This window comes from Mesoplodon mirus (assembly GCF_964341445.2).
Source record: "Mesoplodon mirus genome assembly, chromosome: 16".
Classification (NCBI taxonomy): domain Eukaryota; kingdom Metazoa; phylum Chordata; class Mammalia; order Artiodactyla; family Ziphiidae; genus Mesoplodon; species Mesoplodon mirus.
In genome coordinates this window covers 5386748-5408516 of record NC_138992.1, presented here as the reverse complement: position 1 = coordinate 5408516, position 21769 = coordinate 5386748, and positions in this window count along the sequence as shown.

Sequence of the window (21769 nt, the reverse complement as noted above, 5' to 3'; positions counted from 1 at the left end):
AAAAAAAGAAAATTCAGCTTCTGAGATGTGCATCACATGGAAACGTTCATTGTTCTAAAATGAAGAAAGAGAGCAGTTTCACACAAAGAACATGAGACTGTAAAGCATATGACAAGTAAGGCTTAAGTAAAGCTTTAACTTTTTGTGCCACTTATCTAATCCCTTCTCAGCTTTCAGCATCCTTGCAATGCCTCCTGACCCATCAGTGCCCCTTGTCAGAATCAATCCCATCTTTTCCTAAAGTCACAAAGTTGCTGAGATACATATCTAATGATCACACACTGTAGTCTGCATTTTATTTATACTTTTTCTAAGAGAAAAACTAGGCCTGATATAAAAACTTGCATAATCATGTTTTCCAAGTATAGTGAAGCAAAAGCAGCTTTTGGTTGAGTGAGTGGTGCAAGGAGAAAACTTAACTGGAAATGTTTGTTCACTCGCTTCTCTGCTTATTATTTATTAATCAGTATCTGGTGGGTTAAATATTCAGTTAAGTACTAAAGTCACTGACTCAAAATAGAAATTGTGTGTTGTCAAAATTACCTTTGAAAAATCTTTAATATATAACCAACAAGGACCTACTGTATAGCACAGGGAACTATACTCAATATTTTGTAATAACCTATAAGGGAAAAGAATATGAAAAAGAATATATATATATATATATATATATATATATATATATATATATATATATATATAAATAACTGAATCACTTTGCTGTACACCTGAAACTAACACAACATTGTAAATCAACTATACTTCAATTTTTAAAAAAATTTTAAAACATAAAAAAGAAAATAAAATAGAAAAATCTTTAATTCCCTAGGAAATTTTGACTTTCAGTAAGTCAAACCCAAGCAGATTTTCTTCCAGGGTTGGAACAGACGCTTCTTTGGCTGAATACTCTATAACAGCGGTCCCCAACCTTTTTGGTACCAGGGCCCGGTTTTGTGGAAGACAATTTTTCCACGGATTGGGGTGCAGGAGGAGGGGGATGGTTCAGGCGGTAATGAGAGCGATGGGGAGCAACGGGGAGTGGCAGATGAAGCTTTGCTTGCTCGCCCACCACTCACTTCCTGCTGTGCAGCCCGGTTCCTAACAGGCCTCGGACTGGTACCGGTCCACCATCTGGGGTTTGGGGACCCCTGCTCTATAATATAACGAAATTTTATTGAGTGTGTACTATATTCTAGGTCTCTTAATATTTATCACCTCATTTACTTCTCTCAAGCATCCTATGAACAAGGTGCTGCAAAACTTGTCATACTTTACACATGAAAAAGCTAACGTAAGTAGACATTAAATAGATTTCTCAAGGCCATAATTCTAATGAGTGCTAGGAATGGAATTTGAACCTACAGTTTTGTTGAAACTAAAACATAACCTCTTTCCTCTACTTGTTGACAAAGACTGAAACAAGTTGAATATTGGCAATGGAAAACCAATCGCTACCACTGTATTACTGGTCATGGATTCAAAAATACAGGGAACTCTTGAGAGTGTGTCATGCTCCCCGCACAGCATACTGAAATCTTTTTTTTTTTAACATCTTTATTAGAGTATAATTGCTTTACAATGGTGTGTTAGTTTCTGCTTTATAACAAAGTGGATCAGCTATGCATATACATATATCCCCATATCTCCTCCCTCTTGCATCTCCCTCCCACCCTCTCTATCCCACCTCTCTAGGTGGTCACAAAGCACAGAGCTGATCTCCCTGTGCTATGTGGCTGCTTCCCACTAGCTATCTATTTTACTTTTGGTAGTGTATATATGTCCATGCCACTCTCTCACTTTGTCCCAGCTTCCCCTTACCCCTCCCCGTGTCCTCAAGTCCATTCTCTACATCTGCGTCTTTATTCCTGTCCTGCCCCTAGGTCCTTCAGAACCTTTTTTTTTTTTTTTAGATCCCATATATATGTGTTAGCCTACGGTATTTGTTTTTCTCCTCCTGCCTTACTTCACTCTGTATGACAGACTCTAGATCCATCCACCTCAGTACAAATAACTCAATTTCATTTCTTTTTATGGCTGAGTAATATTCCATTGTATATATGCGATGCATCTTCTTTCATCTAAATGCTCCTATAATTTTAGCTCCATGCCACTGCTCTCCTTCTCACATGGGTTCTTCCATTGTAAGTTTTCACCTAAGACTCTCCAATATTAAGAGAATAGCAACAAACTTTTTTGACTTCACATTCTGCTCCAGTGACCTGACTCCTTGGAAGAGCAGTCTTCATATCTGAGTCATTCACTTATTTTTATGTATTCTTTAACTGCCTCTAATCTGGCTTCCGATTCCCTCATTTTATTTAAACAACTCCCAATAAGGTAAGCAGTAAGGCGACAAGGGTTCACGTTACCAGATTTACTGAGCATAATTTAGACTTCATTTTTGTTCACTGCTTGCCTTTAAAGTGTTTTATCCTTTATCCCTTTTGCCACAGCACCAGTTATACTGAACACCCACTTTTAGGACTTACTTATCCATATGGCTAAATGCACATCTAGTTGTTGGTTTTAACTGCTGTGCATAATCCAGTAGGTGTTTGCAATGTTTTACTTATATGTTCCCATAGTCATGAACAGGTAGGTTGTCAGAAGGTCCTTGCTATCAAAAATGCTGCATCTAATGGACCAGTGGGAATTTCTCAAGAGTATATAAGCAGGGTGGAATTTCTGGTTTATGGAGCATATGCATGCTTGATTTCCCTAAATGGTGTTCAAGTGATAATTAGAAAGCATGTGTATGCTAATTTCCATGGACATTTCTGTCTCCCTTTTATCTTTGCCAACACTTGGTTTTATCCTGCTTTTTAATTGTTTGGCAGTATGATGGGTATAAAGAGGTATTTCACTAGCGTTTTCATTTTTATTTTTCAACCACAATGGAGTTGACTATATCATTTTATTCTTCTCAGCCATTGATCTCATCCCTTGGTAAATGTCTCCACCATATCCCTTATCCATTATTCTATAAGCTTCTCTTTTTACTTTTTCTCTCTCAGGCCATCTCACCAACGGTAACATTTTCAAAACGTATCTTTTTTCAGATGCTTCCTAAATTTATATTGCTATCCCAAACTGCTTTCTGAGTTCCAGATCCAATTCCATACTTGACCATTTCACATAAATGTGACTCAGCGTATCCAAGACTAACTGATGCTCCTATGACCCTTCTCTGCACTAATCTAGGCTTTATCTGGTGTTTCCCATCCCTGAATATCGTCACTTGTGTGACTCAGGGGTCCTCTCCAACATTTTCCTTTTCCTTTCTCCTCATATTTGTTGTACACCAAGACCTGTAGATCTTATTTGTGATCTCTCCAGTTCATCTAATTATATGTTCCTCAACTTCATTTGCCCTAGATAAGGGTAACTCTGCTATTTCTCCTCAGCAATTACAATTTGGTTACCCTTATCCATTCTTGATTGCCTTAAATATATTTCCCACATTGAAACCATATAATACTGAGTGTTTCTCCCCCGATGGAAAACAAAACAAAACAAACAAACAAAAGACAGTTGCTCCGGTTGTTTTGGGGACACAAGCCAAGTGTTTTAAACTTTCTGCAAGAGGCTGCATGGTCTGATTCTGCTTACAGCTCTGGCTGCATCTTCTAACCCTGCTGTAACTGCCGTTGCTCCCCCATCCTTATCATAGATTCATCTCTTTCCTCATGCAAATACTGGTTCAAAATATTACTTTTTCAGAGAAGATTTCTCTACATCCTCAGTCCTTATTACACACTCTCAGAATAATGTATAGATTCCTTGCAGATTGATTACCTCTTTGTAATTATGCCTCTATTTGGGTAATTATTTGATTAATATTTCTTTCCATTATTTTTCAAGAGATCATATACCACAGATTTTTGTCTTCCAAAGCATGGTGTCAGATACACAGTGGACACTCAATATACATATGCTGTATGGATTAATACATTTTGTTTTTATAAGTGTGTGTGTAGGTGTGTGTGTATATGAATTTTAGAGCAGAATGCGTGGAATTATTAATTATGGTTATAAGTAGTAAGATTTTGAGTATTTTTTAGTTAGCTGTATGTATTTTTCCCCTACACTGTGTAATAAAAATGTTAAAGCAAAACAAATTATTTCTAAAGAACCAATATTTAAAATATATTTTTCTGAACCTCTCTTTTCTGCATTTTCATTTTCTTTCAAAATATAAATTCCTTGGCTTTCTTCTACTGCTACTTCTGTAATCGAAGACTATAAATCTGCTTTCTAATAACTCTCAAGGGAGCAGCATTGAGAAGCATTGGATAGTAAGCTAATTAACTAGTTTCTTGTTACTTGCACTGACTAATTGCTTAAAATCAATTAGCCAATTGGAAAAAATATCAATGATTTCTTTGAAAGAGTCATAGGGGGATAGTAGCATGCTTTTTTTCCCTGCATGAATTATTAGCTTTTTTTAAAGAGAGAGTTATTTGTTTAAAAATAAAATGATTTGGGGGCAAAATAAATAGAAAATTTAACCATTTTAATCCAAAATAATATTGATGATATTTATGTAAGAATACTTCAAAAGAGATAAATTTTTTCTTTCAATGTATTTTATCCTCTTAAAAATTGTTCAAGAACACAAATTAGACTTTATTTTCTTTATATTTCTCAGTTATCTGATTAACTTTGGACCATGTGATAAAGACTGGGTACAGCAGGGAATAACCCAAGTCTTTTGTTTGATAGTCCAACCCCTTTTTCTATATTTGGTATTTTATTGTCTAGAGAGCATTTTTCCCTGGAAATCTGAACTACTCACTGTAAGCTGTTCTGGAGACACCAGCCAGGGACACATTCCACTGCCCTAATAAAACAACTGGCATTTATTAAACATGTCATGACTTGGAAGGACTTTATTATGTTTCCATATGACCATTTCATGTAAGTGGTATTATTTTTACTGTACAGTTGAGGAAACTAGATCCAAGACAGCTTAACTATTCCAACCAAGCTTACCCAGATAATAAATGGAAAAATCAGTAGTCAACAATTACGTTCTACACTTTCAGCAAAATTATTGAGGATAAATTAGCTCACCTAGCGTGGAAAGACAGGAAGTGAGCAGACACCAAGTCTGGGACCTTTAGCTCTCAAAATATGTGTCTCAATTCTGCAACTGCATTTCAGCAACAGTTGCTCAGCACACACTGTGTGAAGCAGCATTAGATGTGCAAGGAAGTAGAAGATGGACCTTCCACAGAAGAATCTCAGAATCCATTTGTAAGGACACTGGCTCCTGAATGTCTCCCATATAATGAGATTAATGCATACCAGACATTAATAAAAAGTTCTTTGAAACTAGAAATGGGGTGGTAACTAATGCAGCCTGGGAGGATGAGAAAGATTTAATAAAGACAACAATTGGCCTAGAGTCATAAAGAAAAGGAAACTTTTTGTTGTAAGATGAGAGGAGTAATTCCTAATTAATAAGAAAAGGCATGCAACACAAAAAGGTGTTAAGACTGTGGTTTGTTATTAAATGGGAGAAAAAATAGTTTGTGGGAAATTGTAAAAAAAATTAATAAAAAGAAACCTCAATAAATAGAGTTGAGAGACCAGAAGGGGGAGTTCTCATGCCCTGTGAAGATAGCAGATCCCAACAGATGGAAGAAAGATTCCTCTTCTTTCCTGGCAAGTCTCAGCCAGTGAAAAGCCATGGACTCTGTTCACTGTAGCCATCCGAAATTCTTTTTTCTCTCTATAAAAGTGTTCTTCCCTTGCTTTGTGGGGACTTGCATGTGGCTTGCCATGGTTGCAGAGCCCGAATTGCAGTTCTCTGCTGATCTCAAATAAACCCATCTTTGCTGGCGAAATATCTGGGATTGCTCATGACAGGGTATTTAAGGAGTTGCTATAATTGTGAATATTGGCTCTATCTTTTAAAAGTAAGCTTGCTGTTCAACAGGCAAAATTACATGAAAAACCCTGCAAAGGGCCACTGAAAACCTCATGGAATTGGATTACCATTTTCTCTGAGAGTAGAATCTTAGTACTGTGATTAGGTGAGAAATCATTGAAATTGATGGCTGGCAAATCTGAGAAACCTGAGTGACCCTGAGTTTCCCAAGCTGTGTGACCTTGGGAAAGTCACTTGAAATCTTTAAGCCTTTGTTGCCTTAACCAATAAAATGTGTCATGATAATCAGATGGTGTTGAAAAACTCCCTGGTGGGTTTAGGATACAAAAGGATGACTCAACAACTGAGTTTCCATCCTTGATTTTAACATGTGATCTTGATTCTCTTAGATTTGATGCTTCTCAAGAAGAAATGTTATATGTCCGTATATTTTTTTTACTTCAAATTGTTTATAAGCACCCAGAGGTTTGAGGTGATACTTTGGTCATCATTGTGCCTCTAATAACAAAGTAGCTGACCCAGTGTAAAAACTCATTATGAGTCTATTCGTTCAGTGATGAATTAGAGACGGCTTACTTAAAATGAGCAATACAAAGTTTAGTCTTGTCATTTGGGAATTTTTTCTAGGTTAGAGACTGCCTGGACTGCTTAATAATCTCATTATGTGTAGAGAGAAACATTACAAGAGGATTTCGCCATTTAAGTTTCCCCAGGGCAACCAAAGATATAGCAGCTTCTTACAAAATGTACTTCTGCTTGAATGTAAAAGAAGATCCATTTGGGGTGTACTGATGATTATGTATTAGAAAAAATTAGCACCCATCTCTTTCCTCAGATGTTGCCTTAACAGAGACAACAATAATAATACCAACATTTCAGAAGTATATTAGGAGAAAACATTGTGAGCAGAGAAACCTGTTTATTATTTATTCTACTATATGTTATGTTCCCCTGAAGTCTGTATATCCATTACAACAAGTTTAATTCTTATCCCAGCAAAAGAAAAATGGATACCACATAGACAAAAATATCAATGAACAAGTTTACATCCCAAAGTGACTTTCTTAAACATTACTAAGAAAAATAAGACATGAAATTCAAGCTTTATAGAAAGAAAAACAGTTGCTTTCTGATCTTCTAACCATTCCTTTTATGTATCAAGTATCCAGGATATTAGATTCCTATACTACATAACAAATTATAACAAACTTAGTGGCTTAAATAATGCCCATTTATTATTTCATAGTTTTTCTGTGTCAGGAATCTTGGCAAATCTTAACTGGGGCCTATGTTCAGTGTCTGTTGGGCTACTATCAAGGTGTGGTAAAAATCAGATTTTCATTGGAGACTTGATAGGGAAAGACGGGAAGAATCTTCTTCCAGGTTCACTCAGGCTGAAGGTAGGATTCATTTTCTTTCAGCTGTAAGATGGATTGCTCAGGCTTCTTACTGGCTGTTGGCTGGAGGCTGTCTTAATGTCCTAGTAGCAGCAGTTTCCTGCCACGTGTTCCTCTCCATAGGAAGTTCACAGCATGGTAATTTGATTCATCAAGCCCATTTTCCTTTAGCCCATTTTTAAGGTCTTTTTACACTGGTTGTTAGCATTTCGATTAGGATTAACTTGGTTTTGTTTGCTTTGTTTTTATCCCTCTTAAGATTCTTTGAGCTTCTTGGATCTGTAGGTGTATAGTTTTCATCCATCTTTTTGCCTTATTTCTTCAAAAATTTTTTGCTCCCAACTCTCTTCTCTCTTTATGGTATCCCTGTTGTACATATGATGAAATATTTCATATTCTATTTTATTGTTTAATTTGGATAATTTCTATTGTTATAACCTCATGTTCATTGATATTTTCTTCTGCAGTGTCTAATCTGTTAGTAATCCCACCTAACTAGTGTTTAAAATTCTACTTTGTTCTCTTTATATCTTTTGATTTGTCTTCTTTATATGCTTATTTACTTCTACATAATTAAATCTAATCATGATAGCTGTTCTAAAATCCTTGTCTATTAAATCTATCATTTCTGTCACCTTTGAGTCTATTTCTATTAGCTATGGATCACTTTTTCCACTTCTTGTCATGTCAAATAATTTATTTTGATCACAGCCATTTGGAATTCTACATTTTTTGTTTTCATGCTGTATTTTGTTGTATTTCTTTGTACTGTGTTGGACTTTGTTCCGACAGGAAAGTAAGTTACTTGTGGATCAGCTCAATCACTTCGAGACTATTTTAAGCCTTGTTAGATTGTTAGAGTGAGTTTAATGGAGTTTTACTCTGGGTCTTCTTTATCTCTGTTACTAAAGAATGATCCCTCCAGCATCCTTATTGGGTGTGCTGATATTCAACAAAGACTCTTCTGGCTGGTTGGAATTCATATGTCTCCCAGCCCTTCAATATTTTGGAATCATATCTGGCTCAGAAGTATAACACTCTTCTTTGTTTTTTTTTTTTTTTTTTTTTTGGCCTCACTGTGAGGCATGTGGGACCTTAGTTCCTTGACCAGGGATAGAACCTGCACTCCCTGCAGTGGAAGCACATTCTTAACCAATGGACCACTGGGGAAGTCCACACTATTCTGTTATTAGCAGCTCTTTCTCGGTGTAACTCCCTCCTCTCTGGTATTTTGCCACCACCTCTTACTCCTTATTTCAATCTCTGTCTTTTCAATTCAGCAAGACCATTGTGCTCTCCTTGGTATTCTGCTTGCACTGTGATCTAGAGATATCTCCAGGCAGAAAACCACCTTCTTTGTTTCCTTTCCTTTAGAGGTTTGTTTATTGTTGTTTTTTTACCTCCCTCATTTTTCATATTCAAAACTTCTTGATTTCTGTTCATCAAGATCCAGAATTGAATATTAATTTGTTTATGGGAAATTGTATTCTCTTCAGCTTCTTTCACCTCCATTTTATCTTTTAGGCTCATTTGATCTACCGTGTAAGTTAATGACTTTCCCCTGCATCTTATAGAAGAAAATAATACAAAAGTATATTTGAGTTGGAGACCTGGATTTGAACGTTTTAAGTCTGCAAAACATGTTTTCTTACTCCAAGTCTAGTATTTCCCTGTTACATCAAGTCTTCTTTAAATATCTGTTTAGTTTGTAAAAGATAAAAACTGAAGGGCCAAGCTCCCCTGTCTCAAACCTTCTTGTTCTTACTGATGAATGTCCTTGACAGTTTTGAGGAGAGCAATTTAATTCTGTTTAGACTCCCCACTTAACACCCCCTCCAACTCCCCCAGGGACCAGTAAGTTCATTAACTCTTCAGAGTTGGTCTAGCACACATTGGCTGACTTAGTTTCTCTGTCCTGTGGCTTTTTTGTAAATGTCAAGGACCACTCCACAGATGATCAAGGAGGTCTGCTGCAGAGACCCTAGCAGAGATGGATCAAAACTGTAACTTGAACCTTTGTCTTCTGCAATAACTCATTCTACCAGGGAAATAAACCCATGTCAAATGTCTCCCCAGTGGAGTGTAGAGATTAATACCTGCTCTTTTCAATGAGACCAAACTTAATCAGCAAAATAACTTAAAATTAATTGCTATTTTCCCTTTAAGTAAATATTAATTGAATGTTTTATATGTGTAAGTTTCTTTAAATATTGATTGATTTAATATTTGAACCACACAAAGCAGCCATGCTTTATCTTCATATTTTCCATGAGAATATCTGATATTCTGAGACAGAAAAAGTATTTCCCAGTTACACAGCTAATAAGTGTTGGAGGAGACATTTACAACTCAACTGAAATGCAATCTTCCTTGTTCTTTGTTCTCCTAGGTTCCCCCAAATATCCCTGTATATATGTCCAGGATGTTAAAGTTACTGTGGTTGTTAGGGATTTTGAGTTATATATAACAAAACCTGGGGCTTCCCTGGTGGCACAGTGGTTGATAATCTGCCTGACAATGCAGGGGACGCGGGTTCGACCCCTGGTCCAGGAGGATCCCACATGCTACGGAGCAACAAAGCCCGTGTGCCACAACTACTGAGCCTGTGCTCTAGAGCCTGCGAGCCACAACTACTGAGCCTGCGTGCCACAACTACTGAAGCCTGCACGCCTAGAACCTGTGCTCCGCAACAAGAGAAGCCACTGCAATGAGAAGCCCACACACTGCAATGAAGAGTAGCCCCCATGCGCCGCAGCTAGCAAAAGCCCACGCACAGCAACGAAGACCCAATGCAGCCAAAAATAAATGAATGAAAAAATAAAAATTTATCTCGACTTCTTTACTGAAAATTAATTGAAGATAAAGAATGATGATGAAGATGAAATGTTCTCCATCCCGATGTCAGTGTCAATTACTGTAGTTTTGTAAGAGGTCTTGAAATAGAGTAGTGTAAGTCTTACAAACGTGTGCTTCCTTTTTAGCTACCCTCATTCCCTTCCATTTTCATTTGAATTTTAGGGTTAGCTTTTCAGTTTCTGTGAAACAGCCAGCTGGGGTTCTGAGAGAGATTGGTTGGATCTGTTGATGGACTTAGGGAGTAATGCCATCTTAGCACTATTAAATCTTCAGGTCCATGAACATGGTGTCTTTCTATTTATTCTGATCTTTATTTTTTTTCAAAATACTTTGTAGTTTTCCGTGTATAATCCTCAAACTCCTTTTGTTCAATTTATTACTATTTTTTTCTTTTTGATACAATTATGAATGGAATTATTTTTTTAATCACTAGCTTTCTTTTGATCAGTGTTTGCTTGATGTAGGTTTGGAGCTACTTTTTCTCACTGCCCAAGTATTAGACAATGCCAAACTCCTTGTTGTTGCCCAGGGAAAGTGGGTAGAATATCTCCAAACTGTTTTTAATTGGTACTCTGGCTTATTGCAGTGGCCTGAGCTCCTGCTTTGATCAACCCAAGGATTTGACTGGATGCAATGTGTAAGTTAGAACCCAGTAATAGCTAGTTGTTACTGGTGTAGTACCCCGCATCTCTTCATCCCCTCAGGGCTGCTTTAGCATTCATTGTAATGCTCAAGGCTGTGGTTGTCAATTATCTCTTAATTTCTTGTATCTGAGCTTTTTCTCCCCCCTTTGCAATCTCCTCTATGCATTCAAAATAGTTTGCTATTTATCCAGAGGTTGACGATTTTTATAGGGATGGTTTCCACTATTGGTTAGTCTGCCATTATATTAATGAAAACAAGATCTCCAGGGATTTTTATTATTCACTGTTACTTAACTTGAAACAGTACTTTGAGTCTCAGAAGAGAGAGTTCAGTTTCTATAGACTAGTTTACTTGTTTACCTTTCCATGGGGAGAACAGAACAACATGTTGGAATGGCTCATCATTAATGCAAAGTAGAGTTATTCCAAAAGGAAACAGGGATGCTGTTGACAGGTCTTTTCATGAGAACAAGAGGGTAAAATAGTCTATGAGGCAAAAACAATGCAGCTCCCTTCCAATAACAGAGACCGGAAGCATGTGGCTGCCTTTAGCAATAAGGGAACCCTTGATTTTAGCTGAGTATTTTTATGTCCCAATAAATGGGATTCTGTCTGTGAAGCAGAAGTGAGATATGGGAGTCAAAAGTGATTTGCTAAAATATTTAGTCGTGAATGCACTTTTCTGCCCCACTGATCTTGGGCCTTATGTGTTGCGTTGCCAGGTACAATGTGACCAAAAGTAATATGTGGTCATTCCCAGTAGAGGCTTTAATAAACATATGCTTTGTTTTCCTGTCTTTCTCTCTGCCATAACAAGAAACAATATTCCAGATTATGCTTCCTAGTGAGGCTTGATTGTAGAGCGAGCATGATGCTGACCTGGGAGCAAAGACCCAGCCATTTTCCAGTGGGTACCAAGCTTTAGCAAGAAGTACATCTTTGCTGTCTTATGATCCACAGATTTGGCAATTTTTCACTACTCCAGGGTCATAAAGCCATTGGAGACCACTACTGAAACAGAGGATTTTATGTGAACAGTTGGCATTCTCTGCCATAGATGGGTACTATATGATTACTCAGTTTTGGTTTTTTTTTGAACAATATTCCTAAATGTGAAATATTCCTAAAATAAAATACATCATTTAGAGATGAGGAGTTCTAAATTCTACTTTCAGTTTTATTTAGCCAACAAATTGCATTATCAGAGTTATATAGTAAACACTCAATTCCATCCTCGATTTTTTTTTTTTTTTTTTTTTGCAGTACGCACGCCTCTCACTGTTGTGGCCTCTCCCGTTTTGGAGCAACAAGCTCCGGATGCGCAGGCTCAGTGGCCATGGCTCACGGGCCCAGCTGCTCCGCAGCATGTGGGATCTTCCTGGACCAGGGCATGAACCTGTGTCCCCTGCATCGGCAGGCGGACTCTCAACCACTGCGCCACCAAAGAAGCCCTTGAATTTTATTTTACTTATTTTTTTAAACAGCAGGTTCTTATTAGTTATCCATTTCATACATATTAGTGTATACATATCAATCCCAATCTCCCAATTCATCACACCACCACCACCCACTGCCGCTTTCCCCCCTTGGTATCCATACGTTTATTCTCTACATCTGTGTCTCAATTTCTGCCTGCAAGCGAGTTCCTCTGTACCATTTTTCTAGGTTCCACATATATGTGTTAATATACGATATTTGTTTTTCTCTTTCTGACTTACTTCACTCTGTATGACAATCTCTAAATCCATCCACGTCTCTACAAATGACCCAATTTCGTTCCTTTTTATGGCTGAGTAATATTCCATTGTATATATGTACCACATCTTCTTTATCCATTCGTCCTTCGGTGGGCATTTACATTGCTTCTATGTCCTGACTATTGTAAATAGTGCTGCAATGAACATTGGAGTGCAAGTGACTTTTTGAATTACGGTTTTCTCAGGGTATATGCCCAGTAGTGGGATCACTGGGTCCTATGGTAGTTCTATTCTTAGTTTTTTAAGGAATCTCCATACTGTTCTCCATAGAGGCTGTATCAATTTAAATTCCCACCAACAGTGCAAGAGGGTTCCCTTTTCTCCACACCCTCTCCAGCATTTGTTGTTTGTAGATTTTCTGATGATGCCCATTCTAACTGGTGTGAGGTGATACCTATTGTAGTTTTCATTTGCATTTCTCTAGTAATTAGTGATGTTGAGCAGCTTTTCATGTGCTTCTTGGCCATCTGTATGTCTTCTTTGGAGAAATGTCTATTTAGGTCTTCTGCACATTTTTGGATTAGGTTGTTTGTTTTTTTAATATTGAGCTGCATGAGCTGTTTATATATTTTGAAGATTAATCCTTTGTCCATTGATTTGTTTGCAAATATTTTCTCCCATTATGAGGGTTGTCTTTTCGTCTTGCTTGTAGTTTCCTTTGCTTTGCAAAAGCTTTTAAGTTTCATTAGGTCCCATTTGTTTATTTTTGTTTTTATTTCCATTACTCTAGGAGGTGGGTCAAAAAAGACCTTGCTGTGATTTATGCCAAAGAGAGTTCTACCTATGTTTTCCTCTAAGAGTTTTAGAGTGTCCAGTCTTACATTTAGGTCTCTAATCCATTTTGAGTTTATTTTTCTGTATGGTGTTACGGAGTGTTCTAATTTCATTCTTTTACAAGTAGCTGTCCAGTTTTCCCAGCACCGCTTATTAAAGAGACTGTCTTTTCTCCATTTTATATCCTTGCCTCCTTTGCTACAGATTAGTTGACCATAGGTGCGTGGGTTTATCTCTGGGCTTTCTATCTTGTTCCATTGATCTTTGTTTCTGTTTTTGTGCCAGTACCATATTGTCTTGATTACTGTGGCTTTGTAGTATAGTCTGAAGTCCAGGAGCCTGATTCCTCCAGCTTAGTTTTTTTCCCTCAAGACTGCTTTGGCTTTTTGGGGTCTTTTGTGTCTCCATACAAATTTTAAGGTTTTTTGTTCTAGTTCTGTAAAAAATTCCATTGGTGATTTGATAGGAATTGCATTGTATCTGTAGATTGCTTTGGGTAATATAGTCATTTTCACAATATTGATTCTTCCAGTCCGAGAACATGGTATAGCTCTCCATCTGTTTGTATCAGGTTTAATTTCTTTCAGCACATCATACAGTTTTCTGCATACAGGTCTTTTGTCTCCCTAGGTAGGTTTATTCCTAGGTATTTTATTCTATTTGTTACAATGGTAAATGGGGGTGTTTCCTTAATTTCTTTTTCAGATTTTTCATCATTAGTGTATAGGAATGCACGAGATTTCTGGGCACTAATTTTGTATTCTGCAACTTTACCAAATTCATTAATTAGTTCTAGTAGTTTTCTGGTGGCATCTTTATGATTCTCTATGTATAGTATCATGTCATCTGCAAACAGTGACAATTTTACTTCTTTTCAATTTGTATTCCTTTTATTTCTTTTTCTTCTCTGATTGCCATGGCTAGGACTTCCAAAACTATGCTGAATAATAGTGGTGAGAGTGGACATCCTTGTCTTGTTCCTGATCTTAGAGGAGATGCTTTCATTTTTTCACCATTGAGAATGATGTTTGCTGTAGGTTTGTTGTATATGACCTTTATTATGTTGAGGTAGGTTCCCTGTATGCCCACTTTCTGCAGAGTTTTTATCACTAATGGGTGTTGAATTTTGTCAAGAGCTTTTTCTACATCTATTGAGATGTTCATATGGTTTTTCTTCTTCAATTTGTTAATATGGTGTATCACATTGACTGATTTGTGTATATTGAAGAATCCTTGCATCCCTGGGATAAAACCCACCTGATCATGCTGTATGATCCTTTTAATGTGTTGTTGGATTCTGTTTGCTAGTATCTTGTTGAGGATTTTTGCATCTATATTTATCAGTGATATTGGTCTGTAATTTTCTTTTTTTGTAGTATCTTTGTCTGGTTTGGGTATCAGGGTGATGGTGACCTCATAGAATGAGTTTGAGAGTGTTTCTTTCTCTGCAATTTTTTGGAAGAGATTGAGAAGTATGATTGTTAGCTCTTCTCTAAATGTTTGATAGAATTCACCTGTGAAGCCATCTGGTCTTGGACTTTTGTTTGTTGGAAAATTTTTAATCACAGTTTTAAATTCATTATTTGTGATTTGTCTGTTCATATTTTGTATTTCTTCCTTGTTCAGTCTTGGAAGGTTATACCTTTCTAAGAATTTATCCATTTCTTCCAGGTTGTCCATTTTTTTTGGCATAGAGTTGCTTGTAGTCTTTTAGGATGCTTTGTATTTCTGCAGTGTCTGTTGTAACGTTTCCTTTTTCATTTCTAATTTTATTATTGAGTCCTCTCCCTCTTTTTCTTGATGAGTCTGGCTAATGTTTTATCAGTTTTGTTTATCTTCTCAAAGAACCAGGTTTTAGCTTTATTGATTTTTGCTATTGTCTTCTTTGTTTCTATTTCATTTATTTCTGCTCTGATCTTTACGATTTCTTTCCTTCTACTAACTTTGGGTTTTGTTTGTTCTTCTTTCTCTAGTTCCTTTAGGTGTAAGGTTAGATTGTTTATTTGAGATATTTGTTGTTTCTTGAGGTAGGATTGTATTGCTATAAACTTCCCTCTTAGAAGTGCTTTTACTGCATCCCATAGGTTTTGGATCATCGAGTTTTCACTGTCATTTCTCTCTAGGTATTTTTTTATTTCCTCTTTGATTTCTTCAGTGGTCTCTTGGTTATTCAGTAACGTATTGTTTAGCCTCCATGTGTTTGTGTTTTTTACATTTTTTTCCCTGTAATTGATTTCTGATCTCATAGCATTGTGGTCAGAAAAGATGCTTGATATGATTTCAATTTTCTTAAATATACTGACCTTGATTTGTGACCCAAGATGTGATCTATCCTGGAGAATGTTCCATGTGCACTTGAGAAGAAAGTGTAATCTGCTCTTTTTGGATGGAATGTCCTATAAATATCAATTAAATCTATCTGGTCTATTATGTCACTTAAGGCTTGTGTTTCCTTATTAATTTTCTGTCTGGATGATCTCTCAGTTGGTGTAAGTGAGGTGTTAACATCCTCCACTAATACTGTGTTACTGTCGATTTCCTCTTTTATAGCTGTTAGCAGTCTCCTTATGTATCGAGGTGCTCCTATGTTGGGTGCATATATATTTATAATTGTTATATCTTCTTGGATTGATCACTTGATCATTATGTAGTGTCCTTCCCTGTCTCTTGTAACATTCTTTATTTTAAAGTCTATTTTATCTGATATGAGTATTGCTACTCCAGCCTTCTTTTGATTTCCATTTGAATGGAATATCTTTTTCCATCCCCTCGCTTTCAGTCTGTATGTGTCCCTAGGTCTGAAGTTGGTCGCTTGTAGACAGCATATATATGGGTCTTGTTTTTGTATCCATTCAGCGAGCCTGTGTCTTTTGGTTGGAGCACTTAATCCATTCACATTTATGGTAATTATCGATAAGTATGTTCCTATTACCATTTTCTTAATTGTTTTGAGTGTGTTTTTGCAGGTCTCTTCCTTCTCTTGTGTTTCCTTCCTAGAGAAGTTCCTTTAGCATTTGTTGTAGAGCTGGTTTGGTGGTGCTGAATTCTCTTAGCTTTTGCTTGTCTGTAAAGCTTTTGATTTCTCCTTCGAATCTGAATGAGATGCTTGCTGGGTAGAGTAATCTTGATTGTAGGTTCTTCCATTTCATCACTTTAAATATGTCATGCCACTCCCTTCCGGCTTGTAGAGTTTCTGCTGAGAAGTCAGCTGTTAACCTTATGGGAGTTCCCTTGTATGTTATTTGTTGTTTTTCCCTTGCTGCTTTCAGTAATTTATCTTTGTCTTTACTTTTTGCCAGTTTGATTACTCTGTGTCTTGGCATGTTTTTCCTTGGGTTTATCCTGTATGGGACTATCTGACTCCCTGGACTTGGGTGGGTATTCCTTTCCCATGTTAGGGAAGTTTTCGACTATAATCTCTTCAGGTATTTTCTCGGGTCCTCTCTCTCTCTCTTCTCCTTCTGGGATCCCTATAATGCGAATGTTGTTGCATTTAATGTTGTCCTAGAGGTCTCTTAGGCTGTCTTCATTTCTTTTCATTCTTTTTTCTTTATTCTGTTCCACAGCAGTGAATTCTACCATTCTGTCTTCCGGGTCACTTATCCATTCTTCTGCCTCAGTTATTCTGCTATTGATTCCTTCTAGTGTATTTTTCATTTCAGTTATTGTATTGTTCATCTCTGTTTGTTCTTTAATTCTTCTAGGTCTTTGTGAAACATTTCTTGCATCTTTTTGATCTTTGCCTCCATTCTTTTTCTGAGGTCCTGGATCATCTATCTTCGCTATCATTATTCTGAATTCTTTTTCTGTAAGGTTGCCTATCTCCACTTCATTTAGTTATTTCTCTGGGGGTTTATCTTGTTCCTTCATCTGGTACATAGTCCTCTGCCTTTTCATCTTGTCTATCTTTCTGTGAATGTGGTTTTTGTTCCACAGGCTGCAGGATTGTAGTTCTTCTTGCTTCTGCTCTCTGCCCTCTGGTGAATGAGGCTATCTAAGAGGTTTGTGCAAGTTTCCTGATGGGAGGGAATGGTGGTGGGTACAGCTCTGAGTACTCAGTTTTGAAGATAAGGGAACTTAGGCCCAGGTAGGTTAAACAATCTGCCCAATTGCATGTAGCTAATTAATAGTGGAGGAATTGTTCTCTAGAATCTATGTTTCTGTAAAACTATGCCATACTGATTTGCTAGATATTATTTTTTATGATGCAGATGGCACAGACTACTAGGTACTAAAGTGATTTTCATATTTAAAAATTCTTCCTATACCTAATATTCCCCCAGACTACTCCATACTCTCAATCACAAAGTAGCCCTATTTTTATTACAAATTAAATCTCCTGGAATGTTATCTGGGGCACTTCATTTAACAGCAATTACATTTTTCATAGGTTTTCATTAAATAATGTATTAACAGTGTTATAAATGTTCTGTCATTATGATCTTCAATTAAAATATCCCCTAGAGGCTTGTGCTAATGATAATAACTAAATTACTGACACCTTTAGAATCACCGTAGCTTTCAAATACTGGGCCTGTTATGGAAATTCAGTATGGTCAATATTAACTTCAGCTGTCACAAGATCAAAATTCCTCATGAATAAGCACTGTTCAACTCATTTCAAAATATATTCCAAACATCTGTTTCCAAATTAAAATAGAAATCTATTTTCAAAGGCAGCAGTAAAATGTGCAAGCATATTAATACATAGTAAACTTTATTTTCATCCATTGATCTGCACCTGTAGCATTTATTACATTGGATTAGAACTGTAAAAACACAGTGGCCACTTTGGAATCTCTAATAAATTTGTTAATTACTGCCCTAAAATATCCCCTTGATATTGCTAACATGTCATTAAGATACATATATCTTTAACAATAATAGTAATATCTAAAATTTGTATAGTACTTTTCACCTTTGAAATCGCTTTCATACAAACTCTCAAATACATTTAGGTATAGATTAACTTAATATCATTTTAGAAATTGAGAAATAGAGGCTGAGAAATAATAAACTCAGAAGGCATGGTAGAGGTGATACACAGAAACTTCTTTTGACTCTAAGTGGCACATTCTTGTCATTGCATGATAGAGGAAGGTACCTGCCAAAGACTTTCAAGGGAGGAATTACTCAGAGTCAAAGTTATATGGAGAAGGGACACATCCCAAAGAACGCCAGATGAGATCAGTGTGGCCTTTTAAGACCTTTACCACTATCAATACAGAGAAACCTCCACTGACCCAAATGCACATAAAACCTGCAAGTGAAAATATTTAAACTAATTTTGGGATGGAATCTTTATTGGAGATGGAACTTGGATCCTGAAAGAGGAGATCTGGATTATTGATCAAGGGAGGGGAGTGGCATATAAGATGGTGTCAGGGATGCTCTAGTTACCACTATGCAACAAACCACCACATAACACAGTGGTTAAAGTCACAGCAGTCTTTTATTTAGATCATCCATCAGCAGTTAGGACAGATGGCTCCTTTCTGCTCCATGTGATGTCATCTGAGTGTCTGGAGGGTTGGGCTCAGAATCCTCTGAAGAACTCTGGCTGCCTGCTTGGTCCTTATCTAGGACCCTCAACAAGAACACATCTACTCACAACATGATAGCTGGGTTTTGACAAGCAACCATCCCAAGGAATAGTGGTGAAAGCTGTGTGACCTTTTAAGATCTTGTAAGACTGTTAAGATCCAGCCTCAGAAGTGATGCAGTGTCACTTCTGCCATCTTCTATTTTTAGCCTCTGTGTGTTGAGTCTCTAAGCCTTGCCCATATTTCTGTGGAGAGTAATTAGACTCACTTTTGATCACAGGAGTAAATACATTGACAGATGTACTTTAAAACCATCACAAGCTTTTATTTTTTTTAATTTTTAAAAAGTTTTTATTGGAATATAGTTGATTTACAATGTTGTGTTCATTTCAGGTATATAGCAAAGTGAATCAGTTATACATATACATATATCTACTCTTTTGTAGATTCTTTTCCCATATAGGCCATTACAGATTATTGAGTAGAGTTCCCTGTGCTATACAGTATGTCCTTATTAGTTATCTATCTTATATATAGTAGTGTGTCTATGTCAATCTCAATATCCCAATTTATCCCTCCCCTCTTCTCTCCCTGGTAACTATGTTTGTTTTCTACACCTGTGACTCTATTTCTATTTTGTAAATAAGTCCATTTGTACCATTTTTTTAGATTCCACATATAAGTGATATCATATTATATTTGTTTTTCTCTGTCTGACTTACTTCACTCAGTATGGCAATCTCCAGGTCCATCCATGTTGCTGCAAATGCCATTATTTTGTTCTTTTTATGGCTTAGTAATATTTCATTGAATATATGTATCTTCTTTATCCATTCCTCTGCCGTAAAACCATTACAAGCTTTTAAAGGACTAATTTGAAAATATCACAACATGAAATAATGTAATAAAATCATGTGCAGAAACTGTGCTTAATTTTCTCCCATTTATATGAAAGTGGGAGAAAATAATATATACGTATATTTACTTATTTCCCCAAACACATTTCTTGGAGCTTAGTAAATATTTGTTTAATGAATGAATACTGAATAGTTTCCAAATTAGACTCATCTCTGTCATTTATCCTTGTTGCTCTATCAAAGAGGAATAGGGAGTTAACAGCAAAGAGTCTTTTATTCATGGAATCTCAGTGAGATGGACATTGAGAGACAGGCCTTTTGAGGAGGGAAAGGACATTTTTGAAGAGGTGTTTGGGAGAGGGTGTAGAATATATACATGTGGGGATGTCCTTAGTCCCTCAGGTTTTGTAGTGGCGTCAGGTTCTAAGGGAAGGAAAAAGAAAAGTTGAGACGTGAGTGAGTAATAAGGAGAGAGAAAAGTTGTAAAGGGTGTTGGGTGGGAGGGATTGATCACTGCCCGCTTTGTGATATAGAAGAGAGGAAAGCCATGTGGCTGTTTTCTAAGAAGTAAAAGTAGTCAGATAAGTCAATTCAAGAGAAGTTCTATCAGGCCCCACGGTGGCATGGTTTACATTTATTTTAGCATAAGATCAAGTCTGGCAACAAGCAGGGCCAGACTTGGTAAGATCAATGCCTGAAGCCAAGAGAGGTAAAGATCAATGCCTGAAGTGCTTTGAACATCAACTCTTCCCAGTGACTTGGGCAATAGTGCCCCAACTTAAGGTCATGCTGTTATCATGGGCTTGTGGAGCTTAAGGCTTCTTTTTATTTAACAAACACTTATATACAATCGTGTGTCAGACACAGTTCTGATGTCATTTAACAAACATTCATTCATTTAAACCTCATGACATTATGAGGAAGGTACCATTATTTTCACTCCCATTTTACAGATAAGGAAACTGAGGCACAAGGACCCTACAGGCAGCACGAGGCAGAGCAGGGATTCAGTGCCAGAGTCCTCCCTCCCTTTGCAGATGACCTTGTTCATATAGGTTAGGTCAGAGTGCTCTGAAGCCACTATTTGACCCCTATGCCATGCTCACTCTTATGCACTGAACTCACTCAAGCCTTCATTGAAATTATTATGAACCCTAAATTTCAGGAAGAATAATGAAAGGGGACCCCTGTAGTAATAACATCAGCACCTTTTGATACATCTCCTCTTCAAGAGAGAAGTCAAGAGGCTCTACATGACCATCTCGTTGATTAAAGGCAGACACCAGGCTAGAAGCCAATTTATTTAATAGGGTCCCTATTTTATTAAAGTTCCAACTATATTGACTTTATTTTCCCTTTCAACTGCCTATCTGTTTGAGAAAAGAATATAACAAGAAATCTGACTTCCCAATTTTGAACATTCCTCCTAACACTGGGGGAATTGAAATCTGGAGTCAGTCTGTCTCAATCCAGCTAGTAAGTTTATCACACCCTAGCATGGGAAGTGATTGTTAATTTGTCTCTCTTTTTGCCTTTATTGTAAGGAAGATATTTTTTTTTCTTTCGGAGTGATTCACAGGGCTTGTAATTAGGCATGCTGATTAGAATATCTCTAATAGCATGCAGGAGATTGCCTTCTGAACAAGAGACGAATGAAGGTGGCATCCCACAGTTTCTTCTAGGAAGATGCAGAGGCAGAAACCCCTCACGGGGCTTTTTTAGGAAACGCCTCTCCTTGGAAATGGACCCCTACTCTCCTTTGAATTGGGTCCTTCCTCAAGCCAGAACAGACCCACCTAGTCACACAGCATGACAGTTACTAGATATAAGGAAGAAAACAGCAGGAGTTGCAAGAATCCATTCCAAGATAAATAATTCTAACATGCTGGTGACTTACAATAAAGATTAACTGTTCTACCACTCACCTAAGGAAATATCTACCTGTTGAGAAGCCGCTCCTTTCCAATATATTAAGGATTAATTGCTTGCTTTGCGGTTGTTATTAGCCAGGATAAATATTCCACTTACAATACAGAGGTTCCCAGACA